Here is a 27,183-nt window from a genome sequence, read left to right on the forward strand (position 1 = left end):
AACAAATCTGAATGCCTTCTGCTTCTCTTTTGGCTGATGCCGTGTGAATATCCTCCTGGCGTCCACGGGAAAAATGTTTCCCAGCTATTAATCAAGCCATTGATTTAGGAATTTTGCTCAGGGAAAGAACTTAGCCCTCACGCCGGGAAAGGACCATAAATTTGCAAGAGGAAGAACTTCTGGGGCTCAGTTACTCATCCTCTTCCTGCCTGTGTGAATAGACTGAGTTTTGCAGACCAGATGCAGGAGTCAGCACTGCAAGAGTGGCAGGGAAATCCCCACCTTCTTCTCAGCCTGGAGGAGCCATGGTTTGAACATGTTCAGAGCCAAGAAGCCAAAGGCAGGAAACAAGGTAAAAATCCCCCCCTGGGACTTGTGCATTTTGCTGACACACGCTCACTGCTGGACAACAGAAAATGCTGAGATGCTCAAAATCATTCTCATTCATGGGTTCTGTGCATAAATCCCATTAAAAGCAATGGGATACCATCAAACATCCCATTGCAATAAGCATGGCCCCACACCACCTCTCTAACCCCAATGCAAAGTTTTCCCAGACCACCACCTCTTCCACTAACACATCCCACCATGGCCAGGGCTTTCACCAAGGCTGAGCTACCCCTGGGCACAAAAAAAAAACAAAAAACAAAGGAAACAGAACAAAACAGAACAAAAACATTGCAGTCTGCATAAGGGGAGAAGCCTGGGGCTAGGCTAAGCATGGATTTGTGCCTCTTTAGCCAGAAAGGGCTGTGCACAGCTGATTTGAATAAGTTATCTCACTGATGAACACATCTTCCTGTTAAAGAAAACATTGCTCAAGACTGAAAGACCTAGTAATTGCTTTTTGAAGCTTTTTTTTTTTTTTTTTTTTTTTTTTTTTTTGTGTAGGCCTACCCACTTTTTTTTGCCTCTGTCCTAAATAGCACAACTCCCACTGATTTAGAAGAAATATCATGAATTAAGAACTAATGACTCAATTCCTAAGAATAATTTCGGGTGCCTCTATTTATAGGTACCAGCCTTAAGCTCAGAAACATTGGCAACCTCCAATCCTCTATTTTTTTTCCATCATGCTTTGATATCACAGCGGAACAGTCTGGAATTCAACACTTTACAGTGTTCTCTCTTTCTGGGTAGCTGCCCTTTCCAATCCAGATAGCTCGCAGCACTTGATTTCTCAGGAAGGGACATGGGCCGTCAACTATTTTCAGGAAGTGTCTGGAAGCTCAGTTTAAAATAGCAGTGGGGATTCTGGAGGGCAGATGCAAACTCGTCCTTTGGTGGTGGATTAGAGACATGAGAAAACACTTCTGAAGGGCAGCTGGTGGGCAGGATGTGGAAATTATGTGGGTGAGAGCAGTCTTGTGGGGCAGAGAATGGACAAGCAGAAGATGGAGAAGGAGATTGTGTTGAGACGAGGCATGGAGAGGCAGGGAACAGAGAGGTAGAGGATGGAGACACAGGGTATGGAGAAGCAGGGCACAAAGAGTTAGAGGTGGGAGAGGCAGGTCATGGAGAAGTAGCCTTGAATCTATTTAACCCTATGGCAAACAAAGGACCTTCAAACTTCCCAAACCTGTATAATCAGACCAACCCTAATGACTTTTGACATCCCTTTTCAAAGGCAATTCAAAATTTTCAGAGGACAGATACTAGCCAGCCATCAAAAAATTAAGGTAGGAAAGTCACTCATGGGTGACAATAGAAATCCATGGATCCATGGTGTATGTCTGTTACCTAAAAATAAAAATAAACAACAATATTAAAAAAAAAAAAAACTCTGTAGAAAATGTAGAAACATCTATTTGTAACAGAAATCTCCTGTGTTGTTAGCTGTCTGCTTTTAGGACTATAGCATGCCTGTTACTTTAGGGAAAAACAAACAAACAAACGAAACCACAAAAAAAATAAATTGCATTCTTGTGTTTATTATTTAGAGAGAAAGGGTAATTCCACCTCGAAGGTGCTAGCAGATGGAGAGGCTGCACTTTCTCCCCCATGGTGCTCAGCACAATGTCTCGGTGCTGGTGGCCACCTCCAGCATGCTGATGTCAGGAGTTACAAAACATATCAGCGTGGTGGTGGCAATCGCTTCTGTTCCAAGACACATTCTTCTGCTCTTCTTTGGAAACTCTCTTTCTTCGGAAATACTGGGCTGAACACCTTTTGCCCCTCCTCTGTCCTGCTGCAGGCTGCTCGGGGAGAGGCAGGATGCTGGCGAGGCCAGCGCATGACTCATGCTCTGGGAAACCGAGCGTGATGTGGCTTTCCGAGGAAAGAACACATGAGCAAGGATTTTTTTTTTCTTTTTTTTTCAACTTTTCCAAGGGGAATGGGGCCGTGCAGGACAGTGGCACTTAAATAAAGAGGCCTCCATGGCACGGCTGTTGGGGGACAGTGCAGGACCCCCACTGCATCCCCTGAGACCACAGAGGTTGCTGTTGTGGTTCAGGGGATCTTGCTTTCACAGGCCAAAAAAAAAAAACATTTTGGGGCACAGAGAAAAAAAATAATTTAGGGGAGAGGTGAATCAAGCCTTTCTGTAGCAGCACCTCCTTGCTGCACTAGGTGCTGTGACCCTGCTGTTATTAGGAATTATTATTAGGCATGTAGATGCTTTGGCAGCTGACTCACGTGCCCGAGTGGATTATGCTTTTCTTTGGAAATCCTCTGCTTTACACCTCCTCTGAGCATCTTTCCACCATCAGCCACCTGGCACGCTCCCAAGGCTGCTCACTAGCCTCTCCTGTTCAAGGTGACATGTGTAGGCACCCCACAATACTTACATGAGCTCATTTTGAGTGTCCCCTGTAATGGGATGGGATGGGAGGTGGGCTCCAAGAGGGGTGGTACTGGGTGTCACCTGCAGGACTGGTGGAACCTGGTACCTCCTGGCACCCTGGCGGGTCTCATCCTGTCCACGGTGAGCTGGTAACTTGCCAAAGAGCTTACTCAATGTTATCTCTCAAGGAAAAGCAGAATGGAAATGGAAAGCCAAGAAAAACTCAACCCAGTTATCTACTGGGTGGAGAAAGGGGTCAATATTTCACCTACCCACATCCAGCAAAGGGATTAAAAATAACAGGGAAGGAGTCAGGGCTGGTGACACATCCTTATAAGAGGACAGCATCAATTAATGGGCCTGGGGAGTGTGGCATCTCCTAAACCACTACCCAGCTTTGGCAGGTCACCCTGCTGGCGGGGCTGGCACAGAGATGGTTAAGGTTCATGCAGGTGTTTCCCTGTAATAGGCACTGTCAGATACCTTCGCAGCCTGGATGACCATCTGGTTACTATAAAGAATGGTTTATGGGATCTCATCCTGTTTTTTGACTACTATAACATAAGTATTGAGAGCCTGTAAGTTATGGCTTCATAAAAATAACAGCTTAATAATGAGAACGACTTTCTCCTTCCAGACCATGAGAAGTTCAGGTGTATTTTACCCCTCCATTAAGACTGTAAAATGAGACAAAAAAGACCCAGACATCTAGGGGGAGGAAGAAAAAAAAGAAGAAAAAAAATACCAAAACCCTCTGAGAGCTCTGTTTTACATCAGTGCGTGAGCAGAGCTCAAAGCTCTTTGCAGGACAGGGATGAATCCTGGGCTCCATTTTTCAGAAGGGGAAACTGAGGCACGGAGCTGTAGGACGGCTTGAACAGCATCATCCAGGCAATCATTGGTCAGGGCAGGAACTGCATCCTCAGCTGGAGGTCTCATTACAGCTGCAGGCTGCATTTCTACAATTCAAGCCAGCAGCGCAGCTACCCAGGAGTTATCCCCCTTTATCACAGCTATATTTAGGCTGTTCCTTTGTACTTTGAACTAATTCTGTATTTCCAGCAAGCAATAACTATCTTCAGACCCGGTTTCTCCATGTTTTGTGGGGTAGCAGGGCAGTGTGTAAATATATGATTTATTCCTTTCAAGAACCGGCTGCTAGATCTGGCCCAAAATTGTCTGCTTATTTTTTTTTTTTTTTGCATAGGTAAGGATGGGAGAGGGCCTTCTGCTACACATTTCCTTAGGACACAGGAATTTTGGACACCTAAAATCAATGGTTTTGAGGTTTTTCTTGAGCACTGCCATCAAAATACTCTCTCTGTTTTTTATTTTTATTTTTCCTCACAATAAAAGCTTTTTACATAAATATTGCAATGCAAGACTGCAATTCAAGTAGCCGAATTTCCTCTGTCTCTCCACCCTAGTGTAGTGCCACACCACCACCACCACCACCACCCCAGCATATCTTGCACACAACATGCAAACTCTGTAAGGATCCCTTTTCAAGCCTTTAACATAAATGACATCGGTGTGGCAGGAAATTAGGGGATGCCTGCTTCTTTTTTTTCTGGACAGAACTGGCATTTTTATTGATGGTGGTGCTGTGCAAGAAATGCTCTGCAGGCTAAGACCACAGGTGAACACAGGACAGAGCTCATGCTACACAAGAGGAAGGGTGAGCACATGTTTAATATGTTGGCCCGTGTCTTGGAAGACCCACTTTTGGTTTCAGTTGTCAGAGACAACGTGCACGACCTGCAGAAAGTCACACTTCTCGTAAAAGGGGGCTGGCAGGAGGGTAGTTGTGCCAGTCAGTGGGGTGGTGGGGTACACCAGTGAGAGATGTAGGTGGGGAAGGAGTCATCTGCCCTGATTTTAGGTAGCACATCACTGTCTGACTCAGCCACCCTTTACAGGCAAAGGAGAGAGTCGTCAGGTCCCTGCTTCTCCAAAGTGATGGGCCCCTGGTTGACCCTTGGGGAAGGGGAGCCAGCCAACCTCACCCACACAGGGATGTGGAGCAGGGATGCCTGGGCAACATGCTTGTCTCCCCCACTATGTTCATCCTTTGCAGGCTAATTAGCTATCATCATCATGAAAAGACACCTGACCAAAGCCCAGAGTAAGCTGGGGTCCAACCTCTGGTAAAGGATCCCTATAATATTTAATAACCTGCTTAGACAGCACAGGGAAAAGTGCTGGACAAAGGAGGGCAATGGAAATGCTGCCACCACGGGATGTCCCTTTCCCCCTTGGCACAGGACACGGCTCTCCACAGCCAGCACCTCTTGGTGCTTGCACAGATGCTGGACCAGAGCGGTGCTGGGTTTGGGGGTGCATGCATCTGAAGTGCATGTCCTGGGTGCCCAAGATTGAGAACAGCAAAGGCATCAGTGCTTCTGTCACTTGTCTGCCAGGGATAACTCCAAAACTCCCTGTCTTTTTCTTTTTTTTTTTTTTCTTTTTCTTTTTAAAGACAAGGCTGCTCACGGTGCCTTGAGATAGGCTGGGGGAGCTCTGGAGGGAGCCAGGGCACTGGAGACCATTGGCTGCGTGTCTGGGAGGAGGCAGGGCTGGGATTATCTTTCTCCTGCCTCCAATTTGACCTCTTTGCCAGCAGATTGTTCTGATTTTCCACATGGAGGGATCTAGGGACCCTCTCGAAAGTTCAAACTCCCGGCCTCCTCCCTGCCGGCAGCAGCAGAGCTCCGTGCCCCATGCTGCAGAAAAGCCCTATTTCACAGGGAAATCACAGGGAAATGAGCTTCTGAGCATCAGTCACAAATCTTCGTGCACAAATTGGGGTATTTCAAGTTGCTCTTACACAGGACCATGTGGTTTCGAACAGTCAAAAACTTCCACAGAAAAACTGGGATTTGGGGGCTGCATTTTCTGCTGCTTTACCCACAGAAGACCCAGGGGAAATCGCTGAGATGGTTTCAAGGCAGAGCGCTTCCATTTTTCATTTTGCAACAGCATTTTATTTCAAAACTTGTGTGCCGTTAGCTACCAAAAAGCTGCAAAACAAAAGCACAAGAATCTGAGCGGTTTCTTGCAGGTTTTTGCCTAGCTCAGAAAGGCCAAACATTTCCATCTTTAGTCAACAGGAATTCTTGCAATTTATTTTTTTTTCCAAAAACTTTCCCGGTTCATCCAGCAGCCCTGACAGATCAGCTCCTTGCACAGCTCCTTCTGACAGCCTCGCTGACTTCCTCCACGCTGGTGCAAGGATTTGGACTTGGGTTACCCGAGTATTGCCCATTGGAGCAACGCCTTGCAATGCAGCAAAACACCTGGGAACGCTCAGCAGTGTCCGTCTGCCCTTTCCAGCTCACTGGGGCATCTCAAACCAGAATTTCCCAGTCTGTGACTGGAGCACCGAGGCTCTGCAATCACGCGTCTTAATAACAGGTCTTACCCAGCACAGGAGTGCTCTGTGGCATGCACATTATTGCTCCATCTGCCCTGCTTGCAAACATTTATTATTCTCCGTGACACATGCTGTAAAACTGCACTGAGGTAACTATGTATAGTTGGCAATTTCCATTCAGATGAGCTGAAGGAATTAATGAATTTGGAAGATTTCAGATCTGTTGAGATAGGGACAGGCGATGGCACGCTTTAAAATAATCACTCTCAACCGTGCACAACTTGAAACCACCCTACTAATCACAGGCAATCTGAGCGCTTATCGGGGCAGAGGGAGAGCTCAAGCACCATTCAAACCCTCTAATAATGGTAAATGATTCCACAAATGCACGTGTCCAGGACTCGGACTGCTTCCAACGCTAAGTGCTCATGAAAACTTGAAGTGCTCCACTGGTTTTAAATCACTGTGCAGGGCTGACTGATTTAAACTATCAGAGCACTTTTCTTTTTTTTCTTGCATTTTCTTTTCCCTCTACCACCCCCCTTCCTTTTTTTTTTTTTTCCTTTTTTTTTTTTTTCCTTTTTTTTTTATGAACACTTCAATTTGGAAGCAAGTCAAACACTTTAGTCTAGTGGTTCAAGACATACTGAACCGATTTAGAAATATGTCTAAAAAAAAAAAAAAAAGGAACAGTAAATTATGTTTTAAAACCCTTTTGTTTTAGAGCATTTAAGCAGCAAGGCTTGCTGCTGGAGCTGGGATGTGTTAGCCAGGGCTGGGAGTCAGCGCTGCGGTGCAGGCGTGAGCCTTTATCTGCTCGATCACATACCTGCTGCAGGGGCACATCTGCCCCTGTGCTGCTCCAAAAATTCCTCAGCCTGTAGGTGCAGTGCTGGAAGTGGCCTGAAACATAAATGTCGTGCAGGGGAAGGGGAAAAGATGCAGCAGATCCCCCCCTCCACCCCTGCCTGGGCTTCTTCTCTGCACAATGTTTGGTCTCAAGCAGCCTCACAACCCGAAAGTGAAACTTTCTGGTGAGTTCACCCTTCTCGAAAGACAGGATAAAGCTGAAGCAAACAGCATAAATAATGGAAAAGTGAATTGGACTTTTAAAAATTCCATCGCCTTTAATAATTCAGACTGATTATAACATGCTGAAAGGAGCTTTTTTTTTTTTTTTTTTTTTTTTTTAATTACTCCTAGCTTGGCAATCTCCCATTAGGCACGAGCACCTCCATCGAAAATCATCAGCTAACGATAGCTGGGTCAGTGTGAGACGAACAGCAAATTGTGCTGCTGTGGATGTTTATTCCCAGGGAAGATCCACATAGCCATCCTGCACCCAAGGGTGGCACAGGGACGGAGGATGCGGGACCCATGTCCTGCCCTGGCTGCAGCCACACTCTGGCTTGCACAAAGCCTTCAGCCCAAAACTCCCTCGGAGGCAGTAAATCGAAGCCGCTTGTCACCGTTGCTGGGAAATGAGTGCAGCGGGAAGGAAACCGAGCTTACGGTCGCAGGCATGAGCTGAGGTTTCCCTCTCATGTAATGTGGCGAGGTTGAGGGACTGATACAGCCACAGCGAGCGGGGGAAATGAGGACGTGGGAGCGTGCCAGGCCGGCTGGTAAAGACAATGCCAGGAGGGTTTGAACAAAGGCAATCCTTGTGCAGTGACTCGGGCAGTGCACACCACCCGTTCCCTCCCTTAAGATGCTACAGGTGTCATCTGCTGCTGGCTGGGACTTGCTGCCAAAGGATGAAACACAGGCAGGCCACCAGCATCCGCATCACCAAGAGCCATATCCTCATCTTGATGGAGCAAGGAGCTTCTGTGGTGACAATGACCGCATGACAATGACATCGTCCTGGTGACACTGCTGTAGAATCACAGAATCATTAAGGTTAGAAGAGACCTCCAAGATCATCTGGTCCAAGCATCCCCCTACCATCAATGCCACCCACCAAACCATGTCGCTAAGAACCACGTCCTCAAGACATGCTGGTGGGTGAGGAGCAAGGCTCTGGAGATGTCAGGAATGGAGGAAAGCAGATGGCAGGAGAAGACTGGAGGCATCTTGAAGGATGTCTGGGAGCTCTCAGTAGCTGAAGGATTGCCCTAAGCATTGGCCTGGCTCAGAGCAAAGTGGCTAAGACATGGACCAGGAGAAGTCGCGAGGCTGTGGAGCAGCTGAGAAGCGCCCAGCCTGGGAGGAGCAGGAGAAAATGCACAAAGGGCTCTTTTGTAGCATGGCTCCGCTTGCGAGACTCAAAACTGTGGTCACAGGAGCCAGGCTGAGCTCTGAGGTTGCAGCCAGACTCGTTTAGCATTTTGCGGGTCGTAATTTACTAGCAAATATAAACACTGGCCACCCATGGGATACACCCCGCTCCCAGAGCAAGAAGGTAGATGGGGAGCACGGCCACCCCTTGTCCACTGCCCCCACGATGCCATCTGACTTGTGGCTGCACAGTTAATTATATATTTTTTTGTGGAGACACAATGGCAGCCAGAGATGTCAGCCAAGCATAAAGGAATAAATGAGGCCCAAAGTCACGTTGCCAGCACTCAGAGAGAAGCAGTTCCTGGGCTGGCCATGCTGCAGCCCCCACTCCAGCAGGGACGAGGCTCTCCCAGAGTTTTGGAGTTGATTTATCATGCTCATTTTTGGCCAGGATACCTCTGTGAGAGGGCACACAGTGGGACGGGCTGCTCCAGGCCCTGCCTGGGCTTGGTGTGGGACAGGAGGAAATATCCCTTCACCTGAGCCCCCAGTTCCCACATCCATCAAGCGAGCACAGCCGTTCCCATTTCCTTTGCAAAATGCCTCCAGCAGGAAAAAAATAGTGTAAGAACAAAGTACGAGAAAACCAGAGTTTTCTTTGGCCCTGTTAAAACTACTGTGAGAAAATGCAGCTGTTCGGGAGCACTTAATAATTTATTTTCTTTGCAAAGCCTCACCTTTTTGTACCAGCTGACATTCATTAGCCACCTCCAGCTCATCATGACTCAGAGACACCCTCGCTATCACCACTGCCACAACAGCATGGTCCTGAGCCCAAACCAGCACCTTTCCCTCAGGTCAAGGATCCTAGGGAACAGGGGTAATGCCACACTCTTACATCGAGACCATTTTGGGGTCCATCCTTGCACTCTTATGTGCAACCCTTGTGCCTCATCATGAGTTATGCCTCATTGACCTAACTCCACATCTTTGCGTTTTGCTCCATGGTGCAGGACTGACGAGCCCCCAGGGACCAGACCTTTCCTCCCTCATGATTTTCAGGACACCCAATATGTTCTGGTGGACCCTCAGGGGTCCTGGGTTCATTTAGGTCTGGAGGAAGCTGTCCCCTCATTCCTCACACAAGAGAAGCAATGGGGCAGGGATTAATCCCTCTCCAGAGACACGAGTTTTCCAAACTGCCTCGTAAAGGGAGCAGCACGTTGCAAGAAGAGAAAGCTCCTTTGTTTAGGATAGCAGCTGTAATCTCCACATCAAGCACATGTTGGAATTCATAAGTGGCCATTTAGCCATATTCTGACAGCAGAACGAGCAGCCTCGGAGCAGCAGCCAGGCCTATTTATAGAGAGGAGGTTTGAGGTAATATCCTTACCTTGGATGCACCGTCTCCACTTAAGAGCCTGGCTTACAAGGGAAAGTGATGCCAGACAAGCCAAAAAAAAAAAAAAAAAAAAAAAAAAAAAAAAAAAAAAAGAAAATGCAGGAGTCACGGCTCACTTTGCCTGGCTTGCTTTGCATCGTAGCAAATTAAATGCTAAAGAGCAGTAGAAATCTCTAAAACCTCCAATTCTTTCAGACTTTAATAAGAAATGCTGGAAAATGTGTAGCCACTGAGGTTCCTCGGGCCAAACCTGCATAAACTTATCAAGTTAATGCATCACTGTTGTCGCAGTACAAGAGCGTTAGGCAATCATGAGCTACCCAAGAGGTCAGAGCTCAGCCTACAAAGTTTGCTGACCTTTCTGTTGACTTTACTGCTGACATTCGGTGGCTCAGGAGAGCTCTTGGACACTCATTGAGTGTTATCATGAACTGAGGCTGTCCCCCCATATTGCGTCAAACATTGATGCCTTGAGTATGTTAAGTCCAAGGTGTTTGGCAAAACTCGAGCAGTGGTGGGCTAGGTGTCCTGTATAGATGGCTGGGATCCAAGTCTGGCTGAAACCACAGGGATTTGGAGCTGGTCTGGGACACCTCAGAAACATGGATTTTTCTCCCAACAGGAGCTGGGAATCCATGGAAAGGGGAAAGGACACCAAGGTGGTGGTGAGACCTTTGCATGCACGTTGGTTTGGAGAGCTCTTTGAAGGACTGCACTAAGAATAATGGGATGGCTTGGCTGTGGCTTGTAAAAATGATAGTCCAAGGCTGAACTGTGTCTTGGAACAAGGCATGGTGGGATGAGATTCAGCTCACAGACAAAATACCTAAATTTAGCCATTTCATTTAAATTTATTGCTTATGCTACATGTAGGTGCCTCCAGGCCAGCCAGGAGTCTGAGAGCCAATTGCCACCTTTAAAGGGATCATGTTGGCCAAATGTGGGTGGTTCCCTTTGGGTACCTGAACAGATAAGGTCAGTGTTGAAGAGCTGGGTTGAATTGCCCTAGGTCAGTGCCTTCACCTGAAGATCCCTTCCTCTTGCTATATTGAGGGCAGGATATGTATGACGGCTCCCAGAGGGCCCATGCCAAGAAGTAACAGCACTTGGGTTGGCTTTAACAGCTGCTGAAGTTTAGGGTTCAGAGCAGGACATTTCATCACCTTGGCTCACTCATCCTTCTCAGAGAGAAGCTCATGCTTCTGGTTCTTGGCTAGTACAGATGGCTTCGTGATCTGCATACCAAAATCTTCCTAGGACCAAGATCTGCTGCACACATTGCTGGTACCATAGGGAGCAGAGGAGATGCTCACACATGCAACCTAAGAGCCCCACACAAGCCGTCCCAGCACTGATTCTTCCAAAAGAAGGATGCTCCCTTACACCAAATATTAATTTCTGTTTACCTCTTGGGTGTGAGAAACCATTCCAGCGCATCCCAAACCTTTGGGTGTAATGCCTGTAATTAAGTTGGTCCTCTACTGAATTTCCTCCTCCAAGGAGGTACAATGAATTTGGGGACAAGTATTTCACTTGCCAGGAAGAAAAGGGGTAGTTAGGGGTAGGAATCTCAATTCTGATAGGGAAGCTGTTCTAAGAAGCTTCCTCCTATTTCCCACTGGCACACGGGAGTAGGGGAAATAGCCCTCCGTGATACCTCTGAGCCCTTCCCCTCTTCTCTGAGTTCAAGCTGCTGCTGCTGCTGCTGCAGGAACAGCTGAAAACATCCTGGTGTGTGAGGGAAGGAGAAGCTGGCCAGCATCCAGCATCAGCTTCTGCCGTGGGGGGAAAGCCCTGCCTTCCAACAGATGCTGGGCTGTTACAGCTCAAGAGCCCCACTCCCTTATCTCCCAGGGGTGTCCCTTGTTGCTCCTTCACTGACCGAATTAACCAGGAGGGACTGAACAAGGAATCTGTATATTTTGTGATTAAGCATACATGAGAAGCCCAAACTGCAGGATTCTGTTAAAGAAAGCAACAGAACAGAGAAAAAAAATGTTTAGTAAATCTCTCTGTAGTGCATTGGTGAAAAAGCCGAGTGATACGGTCTTATAATGTGTTGAAAATTAAATATTTCTGTTCCTCTAATACGTGTTGTGGTCATTAAGCCATTAGACAGCAAGTGACTAAAGCTAAATGGCTAACCTGAAGCCCGGGATTTTCACCACGCCGCCCAGGGGCTATTAATATTGTGTTTTATTATTTCAAGGGTGTCTGTTAGTTAAACGGGAGGCTGTACCAATCCTACCACAATAGTAAAGCACCGATAACTACATCAGTTCAAATTTACTAGATTAATAACGACACTAATGTAGTCAATAGCAATCAGCACAGGTTCATGGAAAGGGGATCCTGTCAAAGTAAACTCACCTTTTTGCTGTTGATAGGGACAACGGTGTTAATAGAGTTGGCACTTTACAGAGCTATCGGTAGCACAGGGTATTTTAAGCTGATTAAATCCACTTGGCATATGTAAAATCTGCTAAGAACTGGACACTTGATAGATCTCGAACTTTAATTGCAACAGGAGACAATTCACTGAGCTCCTGTGCTTCCAGTGGTACTTAGCAGAGCTCAGGTTTTGGCCTTACACTTTAATTTTTTTAGGAATATTCCTTGATTCCTTGAGACTAACACATCATTTAAGTTTTCAAATGATGGGGAAACCTAGGAAGTGCCAAAGAAAGAAGAGGTCAGGGGGACTGAGTACCCCTGATTGCTTGCTATGCTCATTGCAGGCAAACAATATGAATTTCTTGGCAGCCAAATATACATTTATCCTTTGAGGATTGAAGACTTTCTGTGCACACTTACAGTACAGAACAATGCCCAGGAAGCAGGCGTTTTGAGAATTGTTTTCCAGGGGGTTAGATGGATCCTGAAGGTAAAAGCAAGCCCGCTGCACAGAAGTAGGGAGGCTGTGGTCTGTGTCTGGCACAGGTCTGATGGCTGTGGGTGTTGACATGGTTATAATTCCACTGTTGAAGAAATCTTAATAAATTGTAGAGAGCTGCAGGATGATAAAAGAATTTGAATATATAGATATGGCATACACTGACATGCTTAAAGGGCCCTCAGGGTGTCTAGAAAAGCAGGGGAAAAGCTAAGGGATGACTTGACTCTGGTGATAGAAGTATATTCAGCTTAACTGATATGGGCATAATAAGATCAGACATCCAGAAATTTAAGCTGGTCAAATTCATATTAGAAACAAGATATATATCTTTCAGCAATGAGAAATGAATCAAATACAGGAATCATTTCCTAAGGTTGGTATTTGAGTTTCCATCCAAGGATTTTCCTTTTTTTAAAACCAGATCAGATATCTTTATGTTGTTGTTTTTGTTGTTATATATATATATATATGCATATGAATAATATATTACTAGATTAATAATGACACTAATGTAGCCAATACCAATCAACACAAGTTCATGTATATATCAATAATAAAAACAAGAATAAATCTTTCCAAGTCTTATGATGTGTAAAACTCTTAATTTTATATTTGCCCAGGATTCTGTAGATACCTAAAGGACCATGGAACAACCCACCTTGCCTCTGAGACTTGGGTCAGAGGACCAGGATCAGAGAGCAGTCAGCTTCTTGAAAATTCATGGGGAAAAAAATTAAATAAAATAAATCAGCAGGTTAGTCTTTATTTCTTAGGTCAGGGAAGTTGTCTCCCCTGTGTTTCATCATTTTACCTTTCAGATCCTGCAAGAAATAGTCAGATTCTGTGGTGTGCCTGAATCCCCAGATGGGCTTATCCAAAATGAGCAATTAAAAAGCATAATAAATATAAGCAAAAATTATAAACCAAATATATAAATAAATAAACCTGGAACAATTCTGCAATGTCCTCTAGTCTGACTCTTCTGAATCATCAATTAATGACCTACTTAATCACATTAATGTTTTCTCTAGTCCTGATCAGACTTGCTTATGCTTAATGCTTTATTATATTGGCCTACTATTTAATGTGAACCAGGTATACACGAACATCTCACCAATCAGATCCATTTATCTACTAATGCTCTAGCAGTCACTCCGTTGCAAGAGAGAGTAGAACATGATAGCTAGATTTTTTTTTTTAATTAATTAGTTTGTCAAGCTTATTTTAAAAAGGAGAAACTTGAGCCTAAGTTTGCCTGTCAAGCAAAAAATACTATGGCTAGATAGATTTCCAATGCATGAAATTCAAGAGGAGTTAGGTTTCCCTTTGTGCCTTTGAAGAGCTCTCCTTTGTGTCCAAGAGCTTTGTCTTGGCTGACGAGCTCCCGGCACATACCCACAGGCAGTTCGGGGACATTTTGCTCTGTTTCCAGGAAGCACCGTGACCAAAGGAAAACTGAGGGCTCGCAAAGACACGTGCCAGCCCGGTGGTAATTGCAGCATTTCTAAGGCTCACTTTTTTTTTTTTTTTTTTTACATATTTAAGGACTCAGTCATACAAATGCCCTTGGCTGCACACCAAAGATTGGACCGCAGCGTGATGGCTCTGACCTATTTCTCCACTGTGGCACACACATCCGCTGTCTGAAGAGCCCGGCAGCTGGAAAACATGAGGAGGAAAGAGAAGTGAAGCTGAGAGAAGCCTTTCCAAATTCTTCAATCAGGCCCAAACAAGCTTTGAATGTGGGCTGCTCTGCTATTGATTAGGTGAGCAGGGTCTGGGTGGGTTGTGTGTGGTGTCCATGTCAAGCATCCCCTTTTCTCATTCTCAGCACGGATTCCAGGAGAGCCGCTTTGCTTTGAAAGAAAAGGGAATTTCCCCACGCCAGTAGAGCATCGCAGGATGCAAAGGAGAGGGAAACCTCTTGTAACACAAAACCAGATGTTTTTGCAGTGAATCTCAACTGAGTGGAAGAAAATTTAAGATGTACTGGTAAAAAGAGCTTTATCAAGGGGGTGACTGAATGTGGGAAAGTGATGGAAGCAAATTCACGTGAAAATGTTAAACCAAAGTTTGGAAGCATCTTGTAAGATAAAAACATAGTTCGCCTCTTCTTATTTTTAGGTTCTTGTACTGGGGAAGAGTCTGATTTGCGTTGCAATCTCAGTAAGCTTTGCCTTGTAAATAAGACTTCCTGTTGTCCTTCCTTCAGAGATGACATTTCCAGCACGAATGTTCCTTTTTCAGGGAGTGTTAAGCCTTCAGAACAGTCTGTGCTTACAGGACGAATCCAGATGCTCAGCATGTAACGTGTCCTCTCTGATGTGCTTCCATTAGGGCACCTTCTCCCTTTTTGATAGTGTCCTTTGCCCCAGAACCTAAAGTGCTGAATCGAGCCTTGAAATATAGGGTCCAGATTTTGCCAACTGCCTTAAATTAAATCACCTTTTCCTCTTCAGAGAGCCCATCCAGGCTCGATGGAGCATTGTGAGGTCCAAGACACACCAACAAGCTGGGTCAATCTCTGAAGGACTCAGGGGCACACTCCATTCCCCAGGAGCTCCTAGCTAGGACAAAGAGAGAGGAAGAAGGGAGAAGTGCAGCAAAGACTAGTACGTACCCTGAACACTCTTGTTTCATGCATATTGTATTATTCCAGCTTTGTAGGATTCTCACAGAATTTCTTGGGGGAAAAAATAGTATATATATATATATATGCAGCAGATGAATATCCTGGGCTTGTCAGACTGCTACAAATGTGCTATAGGGATGGGCTGTGTGCACAAAACAGGTGTGCTTGGGGCATGATGAAAGCCCAAGCAAATGTCTGATGTCCCAAACTTGCACAGCCATGATCTCCACTCAGAGACACTAGGGCTGGCTGAGGAAACATGGGCAGACATGAACTTTCTTGTTTTCTGATATATATTTTTTTCTGACCTTGAGGTTTCATACCTCATTTCTTTGCAGAAGACACTGGTTTTGAAGAAGTCCTTAAAGTTAGGAGAGGGAGTTTGACATGACTGGCCATAGCTCAAGGAAGATTCTAAGTATTAGGAGCTATATCTGAACTGATGCTTGGCTAAATATCACACTTAGCTGCCATTCAGCCATTTTCCTTTTAATATTGCTGGTTTTGTATCTAGGGGTCATTGGGTCCAAGCCAGAGGGCTTGGCAGCCCATGTTGGCTGGGCCTACACCAACAAATCAAGTAGGGTCAGCTTGTCCCAGCCTTTTTTTCTGGCCCTAGGGGTGAACACCAGGACACAGCTCATTTTCATACGGTTACTCACAAAGCAAGTCATGTCAGTAGGATTACCCCCTCCTGTCCCCTTCCCCAAACCCCTCAGAGTGGCTTTGATAGGACAGCCACATACCCAGGTCCATGGGATGCTCTCAGCCATTCCAAGGCACTGTCTGGGAGCCTGCTAGTTTGCATGGACCAAAAATCATGCCAGGAAACAAGCTAAATTCTTGGTGTTCACTGGAGAATGTTTGATCCTATGCCCTAGTGCTGAGTTTACCAGCGTAGGCATGAGCATACAGACCACCTAGTGCTGAGCTTAATTCAAGTGCTGCCATCACCACCCTCCACGGGGTCTACAAGGAAGCAGGAACCAGCCTGGGATAGCAGACAGCCTCTTTGATCTCTGCAGCAACGGTGCCCCAGTGACGATGCGGGTAGGCAGCTTGAATGTGACCTGAGTTCATCCGAGATATCTCTGAGCTCTCCTGATAAGCCCTGTCTGGGGTAGGGAAGTGTTATTGCCCTGTTTGTGCCTGGTGGAGATCACACAGCCAACCTACACGTCTCTCCAGCTCCCTGCTGCATCCCACCCCCAGCCACCCTGGTGTTGCACCAGGTGGGCTCAGTCGTGCTCTGTTCCCATTTGCAGATTAATCTAGCATCACATATCAGTGACTTTTCCTTGCCAAGATGATGGAAATATTCTGCTTTGGGGCTCAACCTACTTTTTTCCTTTCATAATCTTTTCTAGTGAGGGTATTTATTAATATGCCACCACTGCCTCAATTGTATTTTGGAGTGGAAGACAGATGTTGTGTTTTAATTTTCAGTTAAACGTGAAGAATCAACATGAAAAGCTTCAAACTTTTCATCTTTGAATCCAGACAAGCATGGAGAGGTGTTTTTCAGAGCTAGGCTTGCTAGGGAGCTATTCATGAAGCTAGAGATAAAGCTATTTTGCTCCTCAGCCACGCAACTTTCAGACATTACAAAGCGTTTCTTTACCAGACCTAAAACTATGTTTTCCATCTGACCTCTAATTCTAAAGAAAACTGCACCTTTTCTTTATAGTACTTAAATTTCCGTTTCTTAAGAACTCTGCTCAGGAGAACATACAATACAGAAACAGTCTGCATACTTTCAAATATGCCAGTGGAGACCTTTTTTATTTTAATGTCAAAACAGGGGCTCAGTCCCCAGTTGTAGCCAAATTTACCGTGCTCATTTGCACCAGGCTACAGCAGCAGGTTGTGGCTGCTGATCTGTTAAAGTGGTACTGGCCATTTGAGTGATTTCTGTGCTTTTATGGCTTCTTTTGCACTCCCCGAGATTGCAGGAATTTTATTCTTATGTTTATTGATGACTTCTTTGCCTTTCTGGTTGAGGAGGAAAGCTCTCCAACCTAGCAGCGAGTAATGTGCAGACTCAAAAATTAGAAGGAAAAAAAAAAGGGATGTGGAAGTTGACGTTCTCCTTGAAAACCTTGCAGTTCTGAAGCCAATCTTTTCCTTTCAGGAGGGCCCAAAGGGCTGAGGTCTGTCAGGCCCACAGATGGATTTAGCTCTCAGTGAAGATATAAGACATAAACTGAGTACCTGCAAGCGGGTGATCGACTCCCAGCTCTCACAGCCACACCGCTGAGGAGAGGGACAGGATAACTCTCAGTTCTGGCTCATTACAGACTTGATGGTATCTCCCTTGTAAGTTACTAAACCCATTTTGTTCATTTTGCAACACATCAATTTTATGGCTGAGCCTGAAGTATTTACTCGTCCTTGGGGTTTGCAGTTGTTGAGATACAAGATGTAAAAGCTTGCATGTAAAATGTGCCTGAACTCTGCTACCCATTCAACAGCGAGTCAATAGTTCAGGAGTTAATTCATGAGAAGAAGGGAGTAAAAACACACCAAGGTCAGGATCTCATGACCCACGGTCTGTCTATAACTCTATCTGAAGGACCTTGTAATAGATAGGTATGTGGCTTGGAAAATACATAATGTTGTGGTTAAGTGAGGCATTTCACAAGTTTTGTAACATAGCACTACTGGCAAACTTTCTTGAGCGCACATCACATTCAGATCGGAGATCTCAGTGGGATGGAAAACGTTAGGGTGATGAAGGTTTTAAATCTCATGACACACAAGCTGATATGCCAAAAAGTATTTACAAGCTGGTGAGCGTCCCATAAACTCCCTCCAAAGATTTTTCTTGTTAGGCACTGGAGGAGCTGTGCTGATTTACTCCAGAGCTCTCGTCCTCTCCTCCCCATCGCCCAGCAGCCAGGGAGTGCCAAGCCCAGGTAACCTCTCCAACAGCCCATTTGCTGTTCCTCCTCACAGCTCCAAGAGGTTTGTGTGCTGTCAGCACCCACAGCCACTTTCTTGGCTTTCCATCTCTGATGTGGTACGGGGAAGGTTTAGGTTTCCAGCTCTGCACATCTCAGGGCAGGAGGCCCGTGTTGAAGTATGGTTTCAAGGCATCCTCCTTCCCACCTTTAAAATGTCAAATTGCCCAGCCCTAGAGAAAAGGCTCCACCACCTCTGTAGTGAAATGTGAACCTGGTAAGGCACAAGAACAAAGCTAAGCTCAGCAGGGCCCACAGGCTGAATGCTTTCCATCTGCCCAGCCTGGTGACCCTTGAGCAGAGCTTGGGATCCCATGTCCTAGTCTTGCACCAGGCCATTACGCGTGAGCTGGAAGGGGCTGGAAGGGGATGGGAATGGTCTAGCTCCTTCACGGGAAGCTGGAGCACCTTTGCAGGATTACAGCTTTGCAGTATGGACAGCGGTTTTCATCGTTAAAGGATGTGCTTATGGTGTCCAAGGGGTTGGTGGCACGGTCCTACATGGCCAGATGCTCTCTGCACTGAAGTTGTTCTCCAGATTGGACCAGGGAGATGACCTAGCTTGAAGAAAGAAAGGAAGGGGAAGGAAGATGGGACTTCCTAAATCCAGGCAAGGTCCATGGGGAAGAGAGCAGCAGGGGGAGGTGGCAGGGAGAAGGGACAGGGAGGAGGGCTGCTCTCTGCCAGCGCTGCCTCGTGCTCTTGTCTCATGATTCATGGGGCTGCTGCCAGCTTCTGGTGTGACCTGGGGTAAAATCACTGACTTTCTGTTCCTCATGTGCGAAACAGGACTCTTCATACTTCCCTTCATAACTGCCCTCTCTGTTTATGGCATGGGATGGTTGTGCCAGAGCATGTGTGGCTGCATGCAAAGATACAGCTCTGAGCCCTGCTGGTTTCCTGCAGGACCTGGTGCTGTCACCTGAGCATTAATTCAAGGAAACATTGTACCTGGACTTTTAAGGCAGCCCTTGCCCAGCCAGGTTCTTCCCCCCTTTCTCTTGTAGGTTCTTCTTGCAGTAACCTGGAAAATAAGGGGCAGGAGGAGGGAGGGAGTAAAGCATTAATGGAACAAATGCTCCAAACTCGCTTCCAAAAACATTTCCATCTTCCGGCAGCGTAGCAGCTGCGGCATGTCCGATGCTGTGTTTGCCGTAATGGTCACCAGCTGCGAGGAACCGCTTTTTTATTGACCAGAGCACTTCCTCGGGGCTGCAATAGATACCGAACACCTCCAGCTCCAAATTTTGCAGGTGCCCGGAGCTGGGGCTGGATTTCCTCTCTCCCCCCACTGCCCTCCAGCCCCTAACAGCGGTGCTCTGCTCTCCCAGCAGGTCTGAAGCCCCACGCACACCCATCCTAGAGCCACGGTAATTAAGAGACATTTAAAGAGGTAATATCAAAGATAAATTTGATAGCAAAAATAATTAAGAAATAATAAAAACTAAGACTTTTTTTTTTTTTTTTTCCAGGAGGATCTTTTGAGGAGGGGGGCTGGATATAATCTTTTTGAGCGCTCTATTATAAGCCCCGAGTTATGAATAAATCCATATTTTAACATCTGGGATTCATAACATCTTGCTGACAGTCAAATCTCATAAAAGATGTGGTGAGCTCTACAGATGTGGGAAACCTCATTCAGTGAGCTGCATAACAAAGGAAATCTAGTGCTTTTCCACTATTCCTTGTTAACTCTGTGTCTCACAGCAGTGGCTGGACGCTGCGGTCCTGACACCAGCGAGGAGCAGAGCTGCAGGGTCACCCATGCTGGGTGCACCCTTGCTCAGAAATGGGCTCAGCATCACTGCTGTAAAATAATGGGGGAAATAAGAGTGGGATTGATGCCCCTCCTGGTGCTCCAGGCTGCGTGTTCATGTATCAGCAAGTAGTTTCTGCCTGGGGAGGCTCCCAAATAGAGGGGACGAGGTGATGGAAAGCACTACCCGAGGCATCACGAAGATGCGAGGCTAAGGGATGTGCCTAGGGTTTGTGAGAATGTCCCTTTGATCCCAGCACAGGATCTTCACGAGGTAAAACGGGGGGAAGGAAGGGAAGAAAAAGGGCAGGACACCCTGCCACCCCCATCTAACAAACCCATGTGAGCTGCCATGGCTCCTCCAGCGGGGACATAGCCGGTGGAGGTGGCCACAAACCAGACCCAATGCTTGTACTGCCACGGGCATTACAGCAAGCCAGAGTCTCCTTTCTATTGGGTAAACCCAAGGAAAGCAAACAGTTTATTATGGTCTCGTTTAATTTGGACTTATATAAAGTTGGAGCATCCCAGCCTGTATTTAATGCATTTGTGGCGGCGGGGATTTTTTTTTCCCTCCCCAAATAGCTCACCATTGATTTTCCTCTTAACAAGTGCTCCTGCTCTGACAGTCCATCTCACTCTCCGTGTTCAGACTAAGAGGTTGTAATCTTCCCGTCGGTGATATCTGAATCCCTTAGCCGTGGGCATGGTTATGTTTTCACTAAAAGAGGATTAGGGCCTATTAATCAATAAAGATGAAGTGGGTTAGCGGAGCCGTGACAAAGACGGGGTTATTTCGCCCAGGCTGGAGAGACAGGCACGAAATAAAACAGCGCCTCAACAGCCTTGTTCTCAGCAATGGGTTTTAGGTGTGTGAAAGAAATGGGTATCAAGGAAAAAAGCCCTGCAAAGAGCTGATACCAGTATCTGGACGATCACCCCGTTATTTCATCAGGCTGTCCGCGGTACAAGTGCTGAGAAGAGGAGACCATGTCCCATTCTTGCCATCCCTGATGCCAAATCTCAAAATGCTTTATGGCAGGAGGGAAGAATTACTCGTGTCGGACAGAGAGGGAAACTGAGGCACACGATTTGTTTGTGAGCCTGTAGGAAATGGGAGGCAGGGCAGGAGAAGAGAAAATAGGCTTTGGGAGTGCAGTGAGTCCAGCCCAGCTGGCTGCCTTGCGTGACTTACGCTAAGAGGCTGGCAGGCCTCTAGAGCAGAGCTAAAGCACTGGAACTATGAATTTCCAAGCTTTCAAATATTTGGATAGCCTATAAATATAATTTTAAGCTCCTAATCCCCCCCGTCAAATGGTGTCATTTTTTTTCATCTTCCTTTTTTGTTTTTTTTTTTTTTTTGGTTTCGACCTCCCTTCTTTGTAAAGGTTTTGCTAAAGCAGCCTCAGCTCTGACATCATCTGAGAATTTCATTTAACAAAATGTTTTGAATCATTTGTGCCGGTTCTGGTGACTCTGCCAATGGAAACAGTCCCTGCAGCAAGTGCGATGTTAAACCTTGAATGTGCATTTTTTCTTTCTTCTCCCGCAGTTGCATTCAGAGCAAAAACTCTCCCCTTGTCTCTGGGCCAGCCCTCCCTGAGAAGGGGCTGCTCCAGGACATCGGGAGCACAGGGTTTGTGTGCCCAGGGAGAGCTCATCCAGAGACAGGGCAGCTTTTTGTGTCCCTGTCCCATGTAACCCACCTGGGGTGGCGAAGAGGAGGAGGAGGATGGGCTGAGGCAGCGTTTGCCTCATTGATGTCCTTATATGAGGTTCTCCTTCACTCTTTTTTTCAGGAACAAAACGTCCTGAACCAAACAAGGCAGAGGTGCAAAGATCTCAGCCCTCCGAGCTGCATTTAATGCTCATCAGCCTTCATACAGCAAAAACAAGCAAACAAACAAGGCGGCCCTCAACTATCCCTGATGCACTACTGCCAGATGTCTTCCTTCTCATGGCTTGCATGAACAGTAGTTGGTGCTTGAGGTTGTTTTAGGAAGCAGGAATGTCCTTTTCAGATACTTGACCCTCAGCAACACATCTTTGACCTGCCAAACCCAAAAGATGTGCATAAAGAGCCTCTGCAAACACGCTCAGGCTTATAATAAGAGGGTGTAATAGATAGTAAGTGCAAATGACTCATTCACCGAGATTTTCCAGGATTAGACAGCAGCAGAAGGGCAACGGCTGTGTAAAATGGACTTTAAAAAATAATCTTCTAATAAGATTTTAATAAACCTGTTAGTAAATTACAATGCTTGACTTCAGGAGCTATTTCTCCCCTGCAGTGTCTTTCTGCGGAGGTGAGGCTGCGATGCTCTGCGACGTGTATGATACAGCCTCAACCATGGGCAGAGCCTGGCGGGGAAGGGATTCATCAAGTCAATGGATGAACAAAAAAATCCCACTTGTGGGGAGCAGTTCAGTCCCCAAAAGCTGCTTCAGGCCTCCCACAACATTTTCTTCTGGGATTCAACTCAACCTTCTTTACTTGGAGTCTCTTCTTGTCTTTTTCTTCCTGTTGTCCCAAGTAGATTGATTTCCAAATGAAAATAAATGATGGCTCTTGAAACAAAAAGCCTCCTCTTTTCATTGCCCTCCAGACTGCGTGTAGCAACTGCTGGCTCTCCAAAGCCTTGCTCTAAATCCAGCGTCTGGACACGCAGGTGCGTATGCCCGATGCAGTGGGTCTGCCACATTTTTTGGTACTTTTTAGAAGTCTGTCTCCTGGGGTCAGGTCATTACATGGGAATCTCGGCTCTCCTTTGGAGCAGAGAACTCATTTTTGCAGCTGCCACGGTCGGGGTGGAAAGCTCACGTGTGCGAGTGCTTAGGGGCTTGAAACCCAGAATGCAAACCAGAAGGACCCGGGGTTATTGGCCCTGCTGAATCCTCTCTGAAAATCGGCCTGGTTGTGTTTAAGCTGGACCCAGCCCAGCTGCTCATCTGCTGGGAGGTGGTGGGCACTGTGGTCCCAGCAGGACCGTGTCCATCTCCCTCTCTGCCTCCTGCTGAGGGCTGTCAGTCATTTATCCCGTTGCTTTATGGAAGCTTCTCCCACCCAGAGATGTTGCCACCCGTAACGTTAACACATTATGTTATTAAGTGTATCTGGAAGCGTGTTTATACGGATATACACATCTTCCATTTTCATTTTTATTCTCTGGGAAAAGCTTTAAGCGAGGGGGCAGATGCAGCTCCTCTGTTTTATCCCTATCCTATAGGATGAAAAGGGAAAATAACCTTCAGATATACCCCAAAGCCCCCTTGCTACACCACAGATGGGGCACTTTGTGGGGCTGCCCAGGTCCCTACAACCTTTGCACAGTTAACCGGGTGCTGTCTGAGTCAGAAGCCTTTGTCCTCCAGGACTGTTAGCGCTGCAGCCTTCAGCAGAAATCCATTCTTCCGATGGCCAGCGTCCCAGAAAAGCAAAATTTCTCTTTTGCAACCGCCCAGTGCTGCAACCCATCTGCTTGGCTAATCCATGTGGGGTAAGGCGGTTTTGGGACGCGGCGCAGCGCTTCATGGCACGGTTGCTGGTGACGCAGGAGACCTAACGGGGCTGCTGCTGCTGGCTGGGTGGCAGCTGGAGGCAGGACACGTGGGGACACGGGCAGCAAGGCTTTGCTGCAGCCCATGCAGAATCCCTCCAGCAGGAATCCCTTGGAGATGAACGCAGCGTGTCAGGGTGCCAGCTTCTGCACGGGGAAACCTGCAGGCAAAAAGGGAAAGCCCAGATGGGTCACAACGTATTTGAGCAAAACTTATGCATCTGGCATGACTGCAGGTCGGAGAGGTGGATGCTGCCAGGCCCTCTGGGGTCAGGTCTCAGCCAAAGAGCTGGCATCCAGGAGACCTCCAGAGTTTTAAAGCCCTTGCAGTGGCTTTAAGGAGCCTCCAGCCCACTCCTGCGCTCACTGGGGCAGCAGAAGGAGGCTGTGCCCTGCCCCAGATGTTCCCATTCCCAGTTTAACACATTCGCCCCAATTTTGCATCAGAATGGGATCGTGCTGAGATGTCGGAGCCTGAAGGCTTGGTCCTTTGCTGGAGGCAGGGGGGCAGTAACTTTTTCTGACAGCTCAGGTATTTCCTCCAGAGCTCGTCTGCCACGTCTGCCACGTCACCCCGCACATATTTGTGCTCTGGATGGGGCTTTGCTGGTTAAGGACGGGTAGGATGAAGCCTTGAGGAAGCCTCTTACAGGGTGGTGGGATGGGACAGTGGTGGCTTTGCAAAATTTTCAGGGTGAGACCATGGCAAGGGCAAGGAACAAGCCCTGAGCAGTGCCAGGAAAAACCTTCGCCCTCCCCAGACCTGGGTGCTGGCGTCCAGAGCAACTTCACTGCAAAGCAACCAACAGACACCAAAATCTGCTTTTTCTCTCCAAAAGCCACCACCAGCCAGCCCAGTGGAAGGGCAATAACCCTCTCACCCAGTCTCCCTCACAGTTTATGATAAAGAGCCTTTTGTTGCATTTTAATTTGCAAACTTTCTCTTCTGCCATTCTCATGTACCATGGTTCCGGAGACTCACATAATTATTTTTACAAGAAACGCTTTCAGACAAATAAGTCTGGGGAGGCTTGTAATTTCTATTACCTCATGGCGACTCCATTGATAGACAGCAGCACACCTTGGGAGAATTAGGGAGCAAAAAGTAATGGGGGTTTTGTCCTCGCAAGACAGAGCTGCGAGCACTGCCTGGCTTGCGGCCAACAACACCAATTACAAACCAGGAGCGGGAGACAGGTCCTAGCGCTGAAAAATTACCATTTTCCAACGCGCCCGGGAATGCAGAAGCTGTGCTGTAAGCTACCATTTCCTTCAGGGCCCATGAGGAATCCAGGAGTGCGATTTCAGCCCCCCTAGGTGTTTAGAGATGGCTTATTGTCACTAAATGTGCCCAAGGATGGAGCTCGTGTTGCTGCTCCTTGCCTTTGCCGCCGCTCACAACTCTTCCCCGGCTGCTTTTTATTTTTCCGGAAGCCCTTTCTGTCAGGAGACCGAACGCGCGAGCATAAAAAGCAATTTCGGAGGCTGTGTCATTGGCAATTACACCTGAAAGCTGGAGATTTAATTACTGTGGTACCCGTGCAAGAGGAGTTGTGGCGGTCCCATCACGCGAGACGTTTCAGCGCTAAACCAGGCGTCTTCACCACATGTCAAGGAGCAAAAAGCAGAGCACTCAGCATCACCCACCCCCAAATCCCAGCACGAGGGCTCCCGTTGACACCCAAGCTAACAATTAGGTGGGTTAATTGAGGACACAGCTGTCTGCCTAACGCTGCTTTCCTCTCACACCTATTTTCCTTGCTGCTAACCATCGCTGGTGGTGGTGGAAGCCGCTCAGCACTGTCGCAATTCCCACTTCATGCCTGCATTTTCAATTAACACTCTTTTTTTTTTCTTTTTTTTTTCACTCGGGTTGATGATTTTTGCACATTTGCTGGGAATCAAACAGTCCTGTCGGCACTCCTCAGCACACAGGTCATGTTCTGCAGCTCTCCCCAGCTACGAGGGTGCATTTAGGAGAGCGTCGTATCGTGATGCCCTGGTAGGTACCAAGGACACAAGGAGCAGACAGCAGTTAGCACATGTCACTAAACGCACCCGTAACCACCCAGCGGGTATATAACAGCCCCAGGTGTGTTTGAAGCAAAACCTCCAATTTTTCAGTTTAATGCCCATCTTTTAGGGGAAAAAACATTTTAGGGGAAACTTGTGTTTCAGATGTGTGGGGTGGGACGGAGCCCTGGCAGCAGGAAAGGCAGCCCAGCAGTGGCAGCTTATTGGGACTGCACAGTGCACGATAAAACCAGACGGGAAAGCACCCAGAGGCTTTGTACCCAGGGAAAACGCTTTTTGTGCTGCAGGGGTGGCGAGGAGCTCAGCATACAGGGCTTGTCCCCCATTATCTGGCCACCCCGTAAATCTCACAGCATCTCCCTCCAGTCCTTCCCGCTGCATCCTGTGCTTGGTCTCAGCTGCTGCGCTTTGCTGGGCCGGTCAGCAGGGAATTTCCTCCCACTGGAGCAGTGCTCGCATGGCACCCAGCCAAGGAACCCAGCTCCGGGTCGGTGCTGCCAGCAGCCCTTGGCAAAGGAGAGCAGCGAGGGCTTTCCTGGGCACGGGGGAGAGGAGGATATCCCTGCTGAGATGAAAAAGCCATGCTAAAAACAAACAACCTGGTTCAGGTTAAAAAGAAACAGTTGTGTGTTGTTGGTTTGTTTTGTGTGTTTTGTTTTTTTTTCCTCTCGAGTTCGTTTGTTGGAGGATGGAGTCTCAGAGATGCAACATCAACAAACTGCACATCGAGTCAAAGTGAAATATTTCATTCAACCTACACAGGAAAACGTCTCATGTTATTTGAGGGCTATTTACCCTTCTGTGTACGCTTCCACTTATTTATGCACGTAATGTTTTCAGGCTGATTTTAAGACAAGAAACGCTGATTCAAAAAGAAGAGCCAGAAAGTTTTGTTTCAAAGCTCCTTTCTCTCTCCGACACACAGAAACGTGCAGACCGGGGTCAGAATTGCTCACTGCATGACTGAATCGCTGAATAATTCCTGTCCTGCACGGGACTCTAGCCCACAGCGGCTTTACTTCCATCGAAATAAATACAAGCAAGAAGTGAAACCTGGAGGTCGCCGGTAGCTTTCCCAAACTTTTTCCAGGACATCCCCTTTCCCCCATGCCCTGGGTTTTGTGCCAAGCACAGCTAAGGGACGGTGACCAACGACCTCCCCCTCGCCCCACAGCCACGTCTGATAGAGAAGCGAGGTTAGGTTCCGCTCCCACCATACCGAAAGCTCTCCGGGTCCCCAGGGATGGCGTGGTGACACCACCTCGGCGCCAGGACCCGCGTCGGGCTCGGCGATGGGCGACCGCAGCCGCTGGGGTCCGAGACGGAGCCGCCGGGTGTAGCCTGCGAGCCGGAGGAAGCGCGGAGCCGGCGTACAACCTGAACTTGGTCAGCCGCGACCCGAACCCCGAAGAGGAAAGCCTGCACGCATGACGTCTTCCTGTTAGGAAATATTAATCACGGCCGTGTCCAAACATGGTCAACGAAACCTCAGGAAAACCACTCCTTTGGCGACCGAGCGCTGCACGCCGTCATGTTCAGGAAGGCAGCAGGGCACCGGCTGCACT

At 47.3% G+C, this 27,183-nt stretch overlaps 2 long non-coding RNA genes across 3 annotated transcripts; one reads left to right on the forward strand and one right to left on the reverse strand.

The window, feature by feature from the left end:
* Positions 1–219: 219 nt before the first annotated feature.
* LOC137852071 (uncharacterized) lies at positions 220–16,078 on the forward strand. The gene is made up of 3 exons (XR_011093639.1): positions 220–352; positions 14,225–14,445; positions 15,139–16,078. It is a non-coding gene; the product is annotated as an uncharacterized lncRNA (long non-coding RNA).
* Positions 16,079–22,241: 6,163 nt separating this feature from the next.
* Positions 22,242–27,183, reverse strand: LOC137852070 (uncharacterized). Of its 2 annotated transcripts, XR_011093638.1 has the most exons (3): positions 26,838–27,183; positions 24,803–25,024; positions 22,242–23,745 (listed from the first exon to the last, which is right to left on the reverse strand). It is a non-coding gene; the product is annotated as an uncharacterized lncRNA (long non-coding RNA). The 2 variants fall into 2 exon arrangements; XR_011093637.1 differs by lacking the exon at positions 26,838–27,183 and having other exon boundaries at positions 24,803–26,773.

The sequence above is a fragment of the Anas acuta genome, chromosome 2 (genome assembly GCF_963932015.1).
Source record: "Anas acuta chromosome 2, bAnaAcu1.1, whole genome shotgun sequence".
Taxonomy (NCBI): domain Eukaryota; kingdom Metazoa; phylum Chordata; class Aves; order Anseriformes; family Anatidae; genus Anas; species Anas acuta.